The sequence below is a fragment of the Moschus berezovskii genome, chromosome 27 (assembly GCF_049115385.1).
Source record: "Moschus berezovskii isolate FMDL1 chromosome 27, NW_MosBer_1.0, whole genome shotgun sequence".
NCBI lineage: Eukaryota > Metazoa > Chordata > Mammalia > Artiodactyla > Moschidae > Moschus > Moschus berezovskii.
The window spans coordinates 34195042-34212905 of record NC_142486.1 but is presented as its reverse complement, the minus strand read 5'-3'; the positions used below and the strand labels follow the sequence as shown (position 1 = coordinate 34212905).

At 46.5% G+C, this 17864-nt stretch overlaps 1 long non-coding RNA gene across 1 annotated transcript in view; it reads left to right on the top strand.

The window, feature by feature from the left end:
• LOC129545366 (uncharacterized) overlaps window positions 1-17864 on the top strand; it is a 112479-nt gene that overhangs the window by 10233 nt on the left and 84382 nt on the right. The window contains exon 2 of the long non-coding RNA XR_008683694.2: window positions 5684-5767. This is a non-coding gene — a long non-coding RNA (uncharacterized LOC129545366). The remainder of the gene's footprint in view (window positions 1-5683; window positions 5768-17864) is intronic.

The window sequence follows — 17864 nt, the reverse complement described above, 5'->3', positions numbered from 1 at the left end:
TTTCCGTCATCCATCTCCTCTGTGTGACACCATGGCCTCCCTTCCGCCTCCTACTTGGTGTTCCAAGCTTTGGGGCGGGGCTTACTTCCTCCTAGAAGATTCCTTCACCTCTTAGACTGAGCCTGTCTCCCTGCTGTATGCTGTCAGAGACCCCCGCGTCTTTCCTTCTCCACACTTTGCGGGGTTTATAACCTGTCCTTGTGTGTCACGGCCCTGAAAAACCTCACTTGAGAAACTGGAGAGTAGCAGGGTAATCTGAGTGATAGACAATTATTCTTCCCCACAATACATATACACACGTGCAGACATATACACACAATGTACATGTAATTATACAGACACACACATATACAGTATGCACATAAGCATGCATGCAATATTGTTCTTTACCGCACTGGACTTTACCATCACCACCAGACACGTCTATAGCTGAACGTCGTTTCTGCTCTGGCCCAGCCACTTCATTCTTTCTGGAGTTATTTCTCTGCACTTCCCCAGTAGCACATTGGACGCCTACTGACCTGGGAGGAATCATCTTCTGGTGTCATATCTTTTTGCCTTTTCATACCATTCTCGCAGCAGGAATACTGGAGTGGTTTGCCTTTCCCTCCTCCAGTGGACCACATTTTGTCAGAACTCTTCCACTACTACCCATCCATCTTGGGTGACCCTGCATGGCAAGGCTCATAGCTTCACTGAGTTACACAAACCCCTTCGTCATGACAAGGCTGTGATCTATGAAGGGGATGTACACACACACACACACACAAACTTATACATACATACACATATGAGATAACAGATCTTGTGCTTTCTCAAATGCACAGAGAAGTATCCAAGGAATGACAGAAACTGAAAAAAAATCTCTAGAGTCAAGGAGGACTTCCTGGAAGGGGTGGAACCAAGCCAAATCATTGAGTGAAATTCACCAAACAAGTGAGGTCCTATCTGAGCAGCTTTCAAAGACTTGCCATCCATCGGCACCCATGGTTCGCTACTGTACCCTTATAATAAGTGTTCTGGTTGTGTTTTGGTGTTTACTCTTGCTTAGATTGGTTTCTGTTTTGTGCAACTAGAAAGAGTCTTGAAAAGCAAACTCATCCACTCGTGCAGTGCATGGGAGGGGCAGCGGGGTCATGAGGGTACTGGTTCCTCAAAAGGAGGAAGTGTGCCATTTGACTTTAATGTTTTATCAACAAGCTCTCTTAGAGGCCAGCATCGGAAATACTTTCTGAATTAAGCAAAGAGAGTAACCTTTTGAAAGATGCAGGGTCTTATAGAATCAGGGGAAAAAGTGGAGACATAGGTGGGAATCAAGGAAGCTTCAGAGGCTGCAGAGAAGTGACCACAGTGTAGGCACATGAGACGCTCCTGCTGCCCTCTGAACCTGGCCACCCAAGATGCCCTTTGGCTTCAGGGATTGGGACTGTCTGGCCTGAGTTCAAGAGCCTGCCCTTGGATATGTGAGCTGAGTCTCTACCCCACCTCAGCAGTCTATAGTGCATTGGAATGGACACACGATTGGAAATTCTTCCCAACAGGCTATCAGTAAACCGTAGGAAGAAGGGTGGACTTGAAAATAAAAAGTCACAAATTCTGTTAAAGTGTCTACTTTAAAATGCCCTTCTAGAGGCACTGAATCCACCTGTTTCTTTGGTGTGCTCAGTGATCTATTTCTGTCTCCTGCTTAGACATGGGAAGTCAGCCACGGGTCAAATCTCAGAGCACCCGATACTCTTGACAGATGAGCTCCGTGGTCTTTTTTTTTAAAAAATAGATATTTCTATTTTATTTATTATTTGGCCGCGCTGGGTCTTAGTTGCGGTGTGCGGGATCTTTGATCTTCGTTGCAGCATGTTGGATCTAGTTCCCTGACCAGGGATCGAACCTGGATGCCCTGCACTGGAAGCACAGAATCTTAGCCACTAGGCCACCAGGGGAGTCCCCCTCAGGTGTGGTCTTGATGAGTTCTCACTAGGACTGGATTGGGCACCTCGACTTCTTGCTCTGGTCCTCAGTAAAGAGGTCGTTACCAGGAACAAAGAGCGTATGAGGGTATAACTTGCGTGCTAAGGAGCCAGTCACCTCACCTTCTTTTGTCCGTCTCTGGCTGCCACACCCCAAATCCTGGCATGAGGGTCACATAGGCCCTGGTCCATGAGCTTCTAATGGACCTGGATCCAATCCTGCCTGCAGTCCTGCAGAGTCATGAGGATTTGGCTAATATACTTAACCTGTCTGAGTCTCTGTTTACCCATTGGCAAAACAAGGGTAAAAGCCAATGGAAACTTGCTGTATGACTCAGGGAACTCAAAGCAGTGCACTATAACCAACTAGAGGGGTCGGAAACAGGAGGAGGTGGGAGGGAGTTTCAAGAAGAAGGGGACAAATACACCTATAGCTAATTCACGTTGATGTATGGCAGAAATCAAACCAATATTGTAAAGCGATCATCAGTCAGTTAAATAAATATAATTTTTAAAAAAGAGTGCTTACTTCACAGAATTATAGTTAGGATTAAATGAAATGATAAGTCAGTAAATTGCTGGACCCAGAATGGGGGCTCAATACATAGCAATTATTGTTATTATTGATAAATACTTATTTCAATCCCAAATCAACTGTTTGGCATAGCAGAAGGGAGACTGCAGTCAGACCTGAATTAGAATCCAGCTCCTACAACTTATTAGTTAGGAAAGTCACTTAACACCACTGAACCTCAGTTTCTTCATCTGTAAAGTGGGTAGAATAATTTCTAGCTGCAGGACAGATATGAATATTTATGAACATATTCAGCTTGACAATGACCTCACGAAAGGCTAAGCCAGAAGCATCCAGCTAAGTTGCTGCCAGATCCCTGACCCAAAGAAAGTGAGATAATCAATGTTCTTTGTTTCAAGTTGCTGTTTTGAGGGTAATTTGTTATCCACAAGAGATAATGAACACACCCACCTGGTTACTTCTGCTTACTTCTTATTGGCTAGACTGTATCACATGGACACTCCACCCTCAAGGGAGCCTGGGAAATGTAGTTTTTAACCAGGCAGATAGCCAGTCAGAATAAAGTTAGGACTTTATTAATGAGGAGAAGGGGAGAATGGATAATGCATTGAACAGTTTCTTTATTCTATTGTTTCTTTATTATATTTCTTACAGCACAAAGCTGCAAGAAGTTGAGATGGTTTGTGGATAACACCTCCTTTTCTTTTTTTTCTTTACTAATTCATGGTGGAGAGGTAGCAACTCAGCTCCCACGAATGGCAATGCTGTTGCTTCACTTGCAGTGAATTTTATTTTTCAATAAAATTAGGGGACAAGGAAAGTATGTAGAAGTCCACTCTGTGTCTGTCTCCCCTTGTAAATAAGCCAACCACAAAGATGTTTGCATCATCCATCAACTGTTTAATTTCTTAAGGGGCTATTCATTTAGGAACCTTTCTGCTGGCCAATTGTATGGCTGTGAAAAGCTCTGGAAAGATTTATTGGCTCTTAGTTTTTCTTACTGGCATCCTCTCCTTCATTCCCTTTCAAGAGGAGAAGACCCAATGCTATCATAATATTTTGTGTCATGTGTTTGAATATCTGCCACAGGAACATTTAACTTTTTTTCCTAATTAAATGGGAAGTATAATTCCAGTTTTTATGTTTTATGAAACACATTTATCATACCGGGAGCCTTTTTGTGCTGTTTCCCAAGTGGAAGAAGAACTAACCATTCTCTGAAGACCTACTGCATGCCAAATGTTTATATACATAAAAATATGTAGGCATATATAAAAAATAAAATATGTATATGAAAGTGAAAGTGAAGTCGCTCAGTCGTGTCTGACTCTTTGTGACCCCATGGGCTGTAGCCCACCAGGCTCCTCTGTCCATGGGATTCTCTAGGCAAGAATACTGGAGTGGGTTGCCATTTCCTTCTCCAGGGGATCTTCCTGACCCAGGGATCGAACACAGGTCTCCCGCATTGCAGGCAGACGCTTTAATTTCTGATCCACCAGGGAAGCCCAAATATGTATATGTATGTGTATATATGTGTGTGTATATATATATTCTCAGTTGCACAATTGTGTCCAACTCTTTGTGATCCACGGACTGTAGCCTGCCAGTCTTCTCTGTCCATGGAATTTTCCAAGCAGAACACTGGAGTGGGTTGCCATAGGCGCACCCACGATAGATCTATGATAAGGTTTGCTAGGATGTCCATTTTACAGATGAGATTCATAGAAGTGACTTGCCCAGGAGACAGACAAAATTTGAATACAAGACTCAGATTTCAAAGTCTTTGCCTGCATGAATGCTAAGTTGCTTCAGTTGTGTCTAACTCTTTGTGATTCCTTGGACTATAGCCTGCTGGGTTCCTCTGTCCACGGGATTCTCCAGGCGAGAACACTGGAGTGGATTGTGACGCAGTCCTGTGGGGGATCATCCCAGCCCAGGGACCTAACCTGCATCTTCTATGTCCCCTGCACTGGTCTTTACCACGAGTGCCCCCTGGGAAGATCTTCAGTGTCTTTGTTGTTGCTCCGTTGCCAAGCTGTGTCTGACTCTTTGCAACCCTGTGGACTACAGCCCACCAGGCTCCTCTGTCCATGGGATTCTCTAGGTAAAAATACTGGAGTGGGTTGCCATTTCCTTCTCCAGGGAATCTTTCTGACCCAGGGATTGAACCCAGGTCTCCTCCATAGGCCAGCCAGATTCTTTACCACTGAGCCATCAGGGAAGTCAAAGTCAGCATCTTTGCTTGCCACTAAATTGTTACTCCCCCTGCCCCCTGATTTAAGATGGAAAAACTGATCCTCGTTATCAACCTTTAACTTTTCTCTTTTGGTTGGTTTCTTGACCCAGTTAAAAGTTAATGACAAAACTTTTAGGCCCTTACCCAGTGCCTAATTGTATTTTAATATTTGATGTGCTTAGAAACGTATGAAGAATTAGTGCTAATTCTGGACTGATGATCACATTCTGGCATGTCTTAGGGCATGTGAACTGTGGCCTTCAGGACGTTCTTGAACCTTTCCCTCTAATTATCGCTGTGTGGATGTGAATTGATGCTGCTATGAAAGGAGCCTGTTGGGACTTCATTTTGTTTTTTGTCATTAAAATAAAGATCTAGGAGAAAGTAAGTGGATCTGGATTTCCTGAAGATCTGTGGTGTTCTGTTGCCCATAAATTGGTTTCTATTTGATTCTGTTAAGAGGCCAGTCTCTGCTTGGATTTAATTTTGCTGGCAGGGTCTTTGTTCAAGATTTCATTTTGCTTTCTAGTTTTTTTTTTTAATTAATTTTTTGAGATCATTTTGGATTCACATTTAGTTGTAAGAAATAATACAGAGAGATACCATGTGTCCTTTACCCTATTTCCCCCTAATGGAAAACTCGAAAAATTCGAAAATTCCAATAAAATCATAGCCAGGATATTGACTTAGTAGAGTCACTAATAGAACAGTTCTATCACAAAGATTCCTCCTGATTTAATTTTATAGCCATGCCCAGTTAAGATAACTTGATGACTAGGAATAAAGTCACCAAGGAGAGCTTAAATTCATGGGGTTGCAAAGAGTCGGATGCAACTGAGCGACTGAATTGCTTAAACAAGGGGAAAAAGGATTTCTTGGAAGAGGCATTAATATCTGCTGTTGTCCGCTCATTGTCTCCTGTTCTATTTCTTCTCTTTCAATCAGGTGACTCCGATGAGGCTTTCAATCATAGACCTTACTCCCATTGCCATAGAAATCGGTCAGGTGACCCCTGAAAAGCCAATCACAGTAAGTCCTTTCCCTGCTAACGGAGACTGGTGGTGGGTGGATGGGTGAGCATATTTCCAAGTCTGGTCTAAAGACTTTCCCTGCATTTTTTGATATGAAGCGGGAGGAAGGGTTTGCCTCTAGAGTTCTGGAGCTAAAATGATGGGGCATGGTTGCTTGCAGCCTGTTTCCTACCATGTGAGACAAACCTGTCTATTGGAAAAGAGCATGAAGCCCACACAGGGATATAGGGACTGGAAAGATGGCAGATGAGTGAGTGATGGAGATTGTAACTTGGTTTCCCCTCTGGGCGTGCTTGTGCCTAAAGTCACCTCCTTCTCTCTAGTTCAGTTCAGTTCAGTCGCTCAGTCGTGTCCAACTCTTTGCGACTCCATGAATCACAGCACGCCAGGCCTCCCTGTCCATCACCAACCCCCGGAGTTCACTCAAACTCATGTCCATCCAGTCGGGGATGCCATCCAGCCATCTCATTCTCTGTCGTCCCCTTCTCCTCCCGCCTCCAATCCTTCCCAACATCAGTTGCTGGTATGTAAATCAGTAACTCGCATCATTTTGCTTAGGTTCGTTTGAATTCTGTTGCAGGAATGGGGACCCCTTCCAGGGCCCGAGAGTGGGCTCTTGTTTGAACACTAGGAAATGAATTGTCCGAGGAGACACATGTGCTGACAAAGCAAGAGATTTTACTAGGAAGGGGCACTGGGGTGGAGAGCAGGAGGGTAAGGGAACCAAGGAGATCTGCTCTGCCACATGGCTTGCCGCCTCAGGTTTTATGGGGATGGGATTAATTTCTGAGTTATCTTTCATCATCACTGTGACTCAGGGTCCTCTCTGGTGGCTTGTGAATCACTAAGCCAAAATGGATTCCAGCAGGAAGGATTCTGGGAGGTTGGTAGGACATATGAACTGACGTCTCCTCCCTCCTTTTGACCTTTCCCGAGTTCTTCCAGTGGGTGGTATCTTGTGAGTTCCATGTTCCTTACCAGGACCTCCTGTTGTAACATAACTCAGGCAAGTGACTATTATTTTACCTGGCCAGGGCAGGTGGTTTTGGTCAGTTTCCCCTAATATTTCCATCCAAATAATACTACTGAATGCTGAAGGATCCCAGGACATCTCTCGGACTGAAGCCCAGCAAGGATACTTCAAGGTCTGAGGTCAGGAACTCAAAGCACAAGGGCCTAGCAGGACGGTCTCCCTGGGAGCTGTTCTGCCTCTCCCTAGGCACTGGTCTCTTCTTTCTCCCAAGATGAGCTTTTGCTTGCTCTCCATGCTCACACTGGTAGATGGCCACTCCCCCAGCCTCTGCCATGTGGCTGTCTCCTGATCCAAATTTCAGATGTCTGGGGTAGAGAACCCATTTGGCCCAGCTTCAGCCTGATGTCTGCCCCTTGTCGGATGATGATCAGGGTATGATAATGATCAGGGTCACATGCTGCAAACAGGGCTACCAGCAACTCACCTTGGAGGTGGGAGGCAGTTCTCAGAGAAAAGGAACCAGTATGAAATTAACCTATGGATATACCTACCTCATTGCTAGGGTGCAGAGGTTCTTAATGTTGTTCGGTCTCTAAGTTGTGTCTGGCTCTTTGTGACCCCATGAACGTCTGTATGTAGAGAACAAGCTTGTGGAGACAGAGTGGAAAAGAGAGGGTGGAACAAGTTGAGAGGGTAACATGAACATATATGCACTGCCATGAGTAAAATAGCTAGCTAGTGGGAACCTGTTATATAGCACTGGAGCTCAGCTCGATGTTCTGTGATGACCTGCTGGGTGGGACTGGGGAGACGGGAGGGAGACTCAAGAGCGAGGGGAATTACATATGCACATAGCTGATTCACTTCATTGTACGGCAGAACTAACACAACACTGTAAAGCAATTATACTCCAACAATAAAATTAAAAAAAAATCTATAAGCTTCTATCTCATGTGGCATGTAACAGACACCTAATTCCTTCCTTTAGCCCTTAATGTTATTTAATGACAATTGCCAAATCTCTCATACCCAGTCAGAAAGGACTTCTGACATTGCCATTTTCTCTGGGGCTCACAAGTGCAGGAGCTCATCAATTTAGAAATGTACTCTCTATTTCACGGATTCTGTTTTCTTTTCTCCCATGAGTATCTTCTTCATTCACAAGACCCATTTACTGATTAACCTTTATTCTTTCACTGAATGGAAAGTAATCTCTCCCCTTCGAGGGCTGGAATTCCAAGAGGGGTTTAATTCTGAAAACTCAGGAAAAGGAGCTACGCAAAAACAAGTGTATTTGTGAGCCCTCGTGGGCCCCATGTTAATTAGAAAAGTGTTGTAAAATCATTGTGGAGACAGAGGAGGCTCAGAGAGGAAGTGGGCTGGTGATAAGGATGGTAGTAAAATCATCCCTTATAAAGAACATCTCATGGAATAAGCCAAGCCTGTGAAAAGACAAAGCCTCCAGCTTCCCCTTCCCAATGACTGGAGCTCCAAGATGCTGGAGAAGGTGTCTTGAATTCAAGTTTCATAGCAAATGGTAGTTTTAGGTTGATTTTGATGAAGTTGAGAGGGAGACAAGAGGAAGGGAAACTTAAATTGGGGGGAAAAGGGCATCATTTATTTATTCAGTAAATCATCTATCAGTTGTCTACCTGGGCTTCGAGCTGGTTAGGCTTAATGCTGCTACTGCTGCTCTTTAGTTGCTCAGTTGTGTCCATCTTTTGCAACCCCATGCGCTGTAGCCCACCAGGCTCCTCTGTCCATGGGATTTCTCAGGCAAGAATACTGGAGCATGTTGCCATTTCCTCCTCCAGGGGATCTTCCCGACCCAGGGATTGAACCCGTGTCTCCTGCATCTCCTGCACTGCAGTCAGATTCTTTACTGCTGAGCCATCAGGGAAACCAAGGAAATAACTGGGTTTTATTCCTGATCAGAGTAACTTACAGAAATTTAAAAAATCGGGTATGAAAATGATTTCCTTTTACCTTCAGCAGTTCCGTTCCGTTCCGTCACTCAGTCGTGTCCGACTCTATGCGACCCCGTGGACTGTAGCCTACCAGGCTTCTCCGTCCATGGGATTTTCCAGGCAAGAATACTGGAGTGGGTTACCGTTTCCTTCTCCAGGGGATCTTCCCAGCCCAGGGATTGAACCCGGGTCTCCCGCATTGGAGGCAGACGCTTTAACCTCTGAGCCACCAGGGGAGCCCACCTTCAGCAGTTAAAACAGACTAAATGTGATCGAATTGCATTTTCCTCCTCTTCGCATCATAACTGCAGTACTGCTTAAGCAACACATTCTGTGTTAAATTGTGGCTGACACAGATGCAAAAGGCTTAACAGGCGAGCACAAAGTGAAAGAAAGTGAAAGTGAAGTCGCTCAGTCGTGTCCGACTCTTTGCGACCCCGTGGACTGTAGCCTACCAGGCTTCTCCGTCCATGGGATTCTCCAGGCAAGAATACTGGAGTTGGTTACCATCTCCTTCTCCAGGGGATCTTCCCGACCCAGGGATCGAACCCGGGTCTCCCGCATTGGAGGCAGACGCTTTAACCTCTGAGGCGAGCACAGGTGAGTGTAAATGAACCACCCTTCAGCAGGAGGAAAAGGCATGAGTGCTTTTCATGCTGAGTTTCTAGATTGGAGACGTGGAGATTGGGGAGGCTGGATGCTGTGAAATGCCCAGACCAGCGCTTTGGGATCCCTCCTTCCCCCAGCCTCACCTGCCCAGGACAGCTGAGAAGCAACTTGCAGAATAAGTGGTTACCAAAAGTGGGATCTGGCTGCTTGCGGCTTAAAAGCCAAAAAAGAGGCAAGGTTGGTGGAAAGGAAAGTTTGCTTTATTTTGGATGCTGGCAACCAGGGGAGGATGGACTCTTGTCTACAGGCTGCCTCCCTCCCTACTCCCTCATTGCAAGAGCCTTATATAGGCAGAGGGAGGGGGCTACATGTAGAAACAGCACAGTCAAGTCTGCCAGTCATCTTGAAATTGGTCATGTGGTGGTCTGATCAGCGTCATCTTGATTGTTTTGAGTACAGTCAATCTTCAGTTCCAAAGTCAGTTTGTTTCCATTTCTTTGAGACCAGTTCTTGGAATTGTGGCGGCTTATGTCATGGCTACAGTCTGGTCATCAGGTAGTTAGCGTCTCCACCCTGTGGGGATTTCAGTATCTGTAAGACAGGTCACAGGACATGACTCAGCGTATTATCTGCAGCTCATGAAGAGGAACTAAAGGTCCTTGACTTTGCTTACTGACTGTTATTATTGTTCTATACCTCTTTGTTTCTGCATCTTCTCACTGCTCTGATTAAACTTATTCTTTGGCTAAATTTTGCACAGACAGAAGACAGGTGGAGGACATGGGGACAGGCGAAGACCATCCATCCGGTCCTGCTCTTTAAGGAACACTAGAGTCACGAGATTTCACATCCTTTATCCTGAGGCCACAACACGACAGTCACAGCGTTCTGGATAAACATGAGATACATCCCAGGTGGTGCTAATGGTAAAGCTCCCTCCTGCCAATGCAGGAGACATAAGAGATGCAGGTTCGATCCCTGGGTCGGGAAGATCCCCTGGAAGCGGGCATGGCAACCCACTCCAGTATTCTTGCCTGGAGAATCCCATGGACAGAGGAGCCTGGTGGGCTCCAAAGAGGTCTTTGGGGTCACAAAGAGTCAGACACGGCTGAGTGACTGAGCACGTGTGCACATTCACAGGTGCTGATTGAGCGTCTATTGTGTATCAGGCACTGCGCTAGACCCTGGGGAGCAGGGTGGGGAATGTCAGATGTCATGCTAGAGACCTGGATATAATAACTGGGTGCAGAAATTGCCTTTGCTCACACCATCCTCTGTGCCCGGAGTGCTGGCCCACCCCCACCTAACAAGCTTCTACTAATCTTCAGAGCTTCATTAGGCCTCACTTCCTCCCCCAAATTTCCTCTGACCTTCGCCGTGCAGGGTAGAGGCACCCTCCTCCTTTCTCTTCTTTTGTCCCAACAGGGGACCTAGAATCAATCCCTCTTTCTCTCTTGTACAAACACATGCACACATGCATACACACGCACACGCACACACGTGCACACTCACAGTGCTGTTCACTGCCGTTTATTTGCTCCCATGTCAATATCTCTCCCACCCTGCTTCCAAGGGCCTTTTGAGGACAAGGCTAGTCTCATATATTTCTGTCTCCCTATTTTTAAAACTTAGTTCCTGGGATGTAGCAGGCGCTCAAAGATGTTTGTTAAAAGGGATGAATAAAAGTTTAATTCTGGATTTGTTCCATCTATTTCTGGATCTTTCTGTCCTCAACTGCTCCCAATAAAACTCAAGCCTTAATGATCCTGGAGGCCCCTCGAAGCACCAACATCCTTTGATTTTGCCCAGTGCCAGTTGACCAAGCACTATTGTATCCTGGAACAAATGGAGGGTGCATGTTCCGTGGCTCCAAGAAGATAGGAGATATTTCATTTTGTTGTGGAGAGAAAAGAAAGAGAAAGGTCCTTTAGGGCAACTTTGTGTTTATGAATGTCTCCCATGCATGGGCAGGGTCCACTGCATGAGACAGGCTTATGACTCTAGTGGAGATGCTGCGGCTACCGTGGCTGCCATTACTGAAAAGTGAAAGTGTTAGTCACTGGTACTCTCCAAAGACAGGCTCTCCTGTCCTTCCTGGACGCGTGGAAAGCCACATTCCCCAAACCCCTTGGAGCTGGCAGGAACCATGCTGCTTGCTGTTGTTGTTTAGTCCTTCAGTCGTGTCCGACTCTTTTGAGACCCATGGACTGTAGGCCATCTGTCCATGGGATTCTCCAGGCAAGAATACTGGAGTGGGTTGCCCTTTCCTTTTCCAGGGGATCTTCCTGACCCAAACCTATGTCTCCTGCACTGGCAGGCAAGTTATTTACCACTGAGCCACCAGGGAAGTCCTTTACTTGCTGAGAGCTTTAGAAATGGAGCATTTTTCTTCCTCTCTTTCCCAGCTGTAGCAAATGAGGAGGCTCACATTCCAGTTGGTGGGCTTCCAACAGCCTGATGCCTGAGTGACTACATGGAGTGGAGTTAGGCTAACCCAGGGAAACACATGATTGAGAAATAAAATTCTTTGTAATGTTAAACCACTGAGATTTGGGTCTGCTTGTTCCTGTAGCTAAATCTGGCTCATGCTGACTGATAGAGCATGAAGCGGGGTATTGGCCCTTTTCCAATAAGTTCGAATGCTCTTTACTTTATGCTGTTGTTGTTTTAGCTGATAAGTGGTGTTCGACTCTTTGTGACCCCATGGATGGTGGCCCACCAGGCTCCTCTGTCCATGGGATTCTTCAGGCAAGAATACCAGAGTGGGTTGCCATTTTCTTCTCCAGGGGATCTTCCTGACCCAGGGATCGAACCCACATCTCCTGCAATGGCAGGTGGATTCTTTACCACGGAGCCACCCAGGATGCTCTAGCTAACCTATCACCATGTTCTCGTCTCTGACTACCGAAGTTAGACAAGGAGATTTCTGAAGAGGGACAAGGATGAAACAGGAGGGAGAGACCAAGTGAATTCTGTGGGACATCATCCATTGAGTTAGTGTTTTGTTTTGTTTTTTTCCTGTGCTGTCCAGCTTGTGGGATTTTAGTTCCCTGACCAGAGACTGAAACTGTGCCTTTGGCAGGGAAAATACGAGATCCTAAGCTCCAATACTTTGGCCACCTCATGTGAAGAGTTGACTCACTGGAAAAGACTCTGATGATGGGAGGGATTGGGGGCGGGAGGAGAAGGGGACGACAGGGAATGAGATGGCTGGATGGCATCACCGACTCGATGGACATGAGTTTGAGTGAACTCCGGGAGTTGGTGATGGACAGGGAGGCCTGGCGTGCTGTGATTCATGGGGTCGCAAAGAGTCGGACACGACTGAGCGACTGAACTGAACTGAATCTCTGGATCACCAGAAAATTCCTGTTGAGTTTAAAATATATATATATTTATTTATTCGGCTGTGCCAGGTGTTAGTTGTGGCCCGAAGGATCTTTGCTCTTCATTGCAGCTTTAGCTCTTATTGCGGCATGTGGGATCTAGTTCCCTGACTAGGGGTTGAACCTGGCCCCCCCAGCCCTGTGTTGTCAGTGTGGAAGTTTAGCCACTGGACCACCAGGGAAGTCTTGATGGTCTGTCCCCTGTTCATAAGTTATTCATAGACTATCATCATTCTAACCAGGCAGCTGCTTGATTTTTAAGTGTCTGGGGAGTTGTTTATTTCTCCTTTCTGAACAAGGGGGATCATTTTGCTAACAATTGAGTCTATTAGCTGGCCAATAAATAACAATCCCAGAAAACAATAGCTGGAGTCTCAGGCCTGGATCTTAGCTGGTGCCTCAAATGAGAGTCCAAATCACGTCTGCATAACCCTGAGAGTCAGGGCCGGGGAAGCCAGTTTCCAGTCTCACCCCTCAGGCATCATAGGACCAGGGAAGGAAAACCAAGCAGCATGGGATAGAAGTTCTGCACCTGAGTTCAGAGCCAGTGATCTCTGTTTGAGTCATATCCCCCGACTTTCAAGCTATCGATTTTAGGGAAGTGGTGTTAACTCTCTGAACAAAGGAATAAAACTAATAAAACCAACCTCCTTGGACTATTGAGGGTGTGAAAGACGTGATGTCTTTGGGGCATGTGGGAATCTCAGGCCAGGCATTAACCATGCAGTCAATGGGACCCCTTTCCCTCTCCGGACCTCAGTTGAGTTCTGTCGCACATGGCTGATACTGATGGCAGAGCCTCTCCACTTCTCTGGTTCTGATTGACTTGTTTATGCTGATCTTGTCCCGAAGGAAATGATCTGGCTTCTTCCAGAGCCAAGCAGAGGTAGAGGCAGGCTCAGAGGCTGACTCAGAGCCACCGTCAGGATACCTTTCATGCTGTTGTTGTTCAGTTGCAAAGTCATATCTGACTCTCTGTGATCCCATGGACTGCAGCATGCCAGGCTTCCCTATCCTCCACTATCTCTTGGAGTTTGCTCAAACTCATGTCCATCAAATCAGTGATGCCATCCCACCATCTCATCTTCTGTCGCCCTCTTCTCCTGCCCTCAATCTTTCCCAGCATCGGAGTCTTTTCCAGTGAGTTGGCTCTTTGTATCAGGTGGCCAAAGCATTAGAGCTTCAGCTTCAGCATCAGTCCTTCTAGTGACCATTCAGGGTTAATTTCCTTTGAGATTGACTGGTTTGATCTCCTTGCTGTTCAAGGGACTCTCAAGAGTCTTCTCCAGCACCACCTTTGGAAAGCATTAATTCTTTGCCACTCAGCCTTCTTCATGGTGTATTAGTTATCTAGTGCTGCGTTATATATTGATCCAAATGTATCAATTTATAAAAACCCCACACGGTTATTAGATCATGGTTTCAGTGAGTCAGGAATCTGTATGCAGCTTAGGTGGGTACTTCCAGCTCAGGGTCTCCCTAGAAGCTGCAATTGAATGTCAGCTGAGGCTGCAGAATCCTGCTTCCAACATCACTGACATGGCTGTTGGACTGAAGGCCTCAAGTTCTTGCTGGCTGTTGGCTGGAGGAATCAGTTCTTTGCCATGTGGACCTCTCTATGGGGCTCCTCACAGCATGGGAGCTGGCTTCTGAGGGGGAGAGAGAGAGAGAGAGAGAGAGAGAAGGAACCCAGAACAGAAGCCAGTGTTTTTGTAACCTGGCCTTGGAAGTGGCATCTTGTTGCTTCTGCCATATTCTGTTCATCAATAATCCCAACCCAGGACTTCCCTGCAGGGCCAATGCAGGGACTGCAGTTTCGATCCCTGGTCCGGGAACTAAGATCCCACATGCCTCATGACCAGAAAACCAAAACATAAAGCAGAAGCAATATTGTCACAGATACAATAAAGACTTTAAAAAAGTGGTCCACATCAAAAGAATCTAAAAAATAAAAAATCCCAACCCACACTCAAGGGGATGGGTTTCCCATAAGGGCATGACCTTCAGGTGGTAATAATTATTGAGGGTCATTTTAGGACTTGCTTTTCCCCAACCTTCACATGGGAAGCAAGATTTAGGTCTCAGCCCTCAGTTTCCTGGGTTTCCCTGGTGGTTCAGATAGTAAAGAATCTACCTGCAATGAAGGAGACCCTGGTTCAGTCTCTGGGTTAAGAAGATCCCCTGGAGAAAGAAATGGCAATCCAATCCAGTATTCTTGCCTGGAGATTCCATGGACAGAGGAGCCTGGCGGGCTATAGCCCATCGGGTTGCAAAGAGTCGGATAGGACTGAGCGTCACTTTCACTTTCCTCAGTTTCCCAAACCTGTCCTCTTCCTTTTGCTCCTATCCCCCTGGGAGTAGACCTGGGAAAGCGTTGGGGCAGGACTCAGGACCCTTTCTCAGAGATCCAGTGACATATAATCTTCCTTGCTTTCCTCGATCCTGGCAATCTCCAACTCCTTGAAGGCAGGAAAACTCATTCTGATTGATTATAAATTCCCCTAAATCTATTATTAATGGCATCATTTCTCTGCCCAGAGTCTTTTAGAGCTCTGACTTCTGATTCTCACAACCTAGGATTTTGAAACTCAGAGAACGAGTCTCTCAAACTCTTGTTTCAAAAGCTTATGCTGAAACGCCAAAGCAGAGAACAGATTCTTCTCCCCTTCCTAAATATCTGCTGCAATCTCCTTTCCCACAGCAATGAACATGGCAAGCCTTAGCATCCTGGACTTGTGGAAGGATCGACAGAAATTTGGGGAGGGATAGCTGTTGGGGACGGAAGCCTAACTGTTAGCGGGTGTCATTCTGTGAGACACACAAACCGCCTGCACATTTCATCATGTGCTCGGGTCACATCATGCCCTCAATTCATATCAGCTCAGGTCTTCGCTGGTGGCTCAGATGGTAAAAGAACCTGCCTGCCATGCAGAAGATCCAGCTTCAATCCCTGGGTCAGGAAGACCCCCTGGAGGATGGAATGGTGACCTATTCCAGGATTCTTTCCTGGAGAATTCCATGGACAGAGGAGCCTGGGGTTGCACAGAGTTGGACACAACTGAGCAACTAACACACGATGATGGCCATTCATATTAATTCTTTTTCTTCTTTGTATCTTTGTGGGAAATCAGGCAGATTCTGAAGGTGAGCAGACAGGGACATGAACAGTGAGGGTAGAACTGAAAGGTCGCATGCAGTAACTGGGGTCTCTGTGGAGGGGAGTTTAACTGGTTGCTGGCTGAACCCCACCGCATGTTGGTGGCCAACCTGAGGACATGCATTCAGAGACTTCTCTCCTCCACTGTTTCACCATCTTCTGTCCCCCATTCCTGTCCCCTGGGGTCACATCCTGAAATAAATCGCCTATCTGAAAGTACTTGTCTCAGGGTTCATTTCTGGGGGGAGTGAGAACTCTGCCTCCTTTCATGGATCAGCTAGCGTATGAAACATTCTCTGCATAAGAACTGTCTTAGCCCGTACGGGTTGCTATAGCGAAAATACCGAGGCGGGGAGGTACAAGAAGAATTGGGACTCTGGGACTGACACAAACGCACTGTTGCTCCTATGTGTAACATAGGTAGCACCTTCCCAGGTGGCCCTCCTGGTAAAGAACCCGCCTGCCAGTGCAGGAGACTTAAGAGACTCAGGTTCGATCCCTGGGTCGGGAAGATCCCCTGGAGGAGGGAATGGCAACCCACTCCAGTATTCTTGCCTGGAGAATCCCACGCAGAGAGGAGCCTGGCGGGCTGTAGTCATAGCATCGCAGAGTCGGACACGATTGAAACAGCTGAGCATGCACACGTATAACTTAGAAAACTAAAGAGAACATGCTGTACAGCACAGGAACTCTCCTCAATGCTCTGTGGTGACCTAAATGGGAAGGAGATCCAAAAACACAAAAAAGAGGGGGTATATGTAAACATATAGCCGACTCACTTTGCTGTACAGTAGAAACCAACACAATATTGTACAGCGACGATACTTCAATAAAAACTTTTTAAAAATACCTTGGACTGGGGTGATTTATTATTTCTTTCTCATGGCTTTGGAGGCTGGAAAGTCTAAGATCAAGGCACCAACAGCTTTAGTGTCTGGTGAGAGCTCACTTCCTGGTTTATGGATGGCTACCTTCTTACTATGTCTTCCCATGGCAGAAGGAGGGGGTGAAGGAGTTCTCTGGGGTCTCATTCATCAGAGAGCTAAGCCCATTCATGACAGCTTCAGCCTCATGACTTAATGACTTCCAAGAGTTTCCACCTCCAAATAACATCAGTTTGAGGATTAGAATTTGGGGCGGGGGTGGGGGGGATTACACAAGCCTTAGCAATTAACCCATTTAAGTCTCGTGACATCTGATGAGGTAGGTTCTATTATCTCCACTTTACAAATGTGGAAACAGAGGTTCAGAGTAGAGATGGTTTGGCTAGGGTCATGCAGCCTGGATGTGGCAGAGCTGGGTTTGAGGCCTGATCACTCTAACACCTCAGGTCTTGCTTTGGATCTGCTCTCCTGCCTGGACTCTCATCCCCCATCAGAGCCCAGTGGTTCCGGTTTGTGTGGTGGGCATGTCCTTCCCTGGGCTCTGGAGGACCTCACACCGAGAGTGTCACAGGTGAGCATGGCTTTTGTCCTGCCCCTCTGGCCGAGCCTGCTCCCCCAGGAGTTGATGCCCTAAAATTGCAGACTCAGCCCCACAGCCACGGGCTCTGAGTTTCCCACCCTTCTGAAGTCTGAGTGTTTTGAAACTGATCTGAGATTCATCGGAGGCTGAGAAAGGGGAAAAAATGGGCTTGACTTGCTCTTTTTATTTTCTTTCTTAAAGAAACTGTAAAGTCATTTTGGTAGCAAGCTGGAGACCAGTCAGTTTCTGTCCAGAAACAGCAGTGCTGGTGTTTGCCAAGGCTGGCTTTGTTTTGTCCCAGCAACAATCAAGTGACTCCTGTTTTTAAAAGCCGGTCTGTGGACTTCCCTGGTGGTTCAGTGGTTGAGGATCCTCCTTCCTATGCAAGGAACATGGGTTTGATCCTTGAGTCTGGGAGGATCCCACATGCCATGGGGGCAGCTAAACCCTTGTGCCACAATTACGTGGAGCCCACCCACAGCTACGTGGAGCCCATCCACAACTACAAGGAGTCCACACTCCTGAGCCCTCCAGTCGCA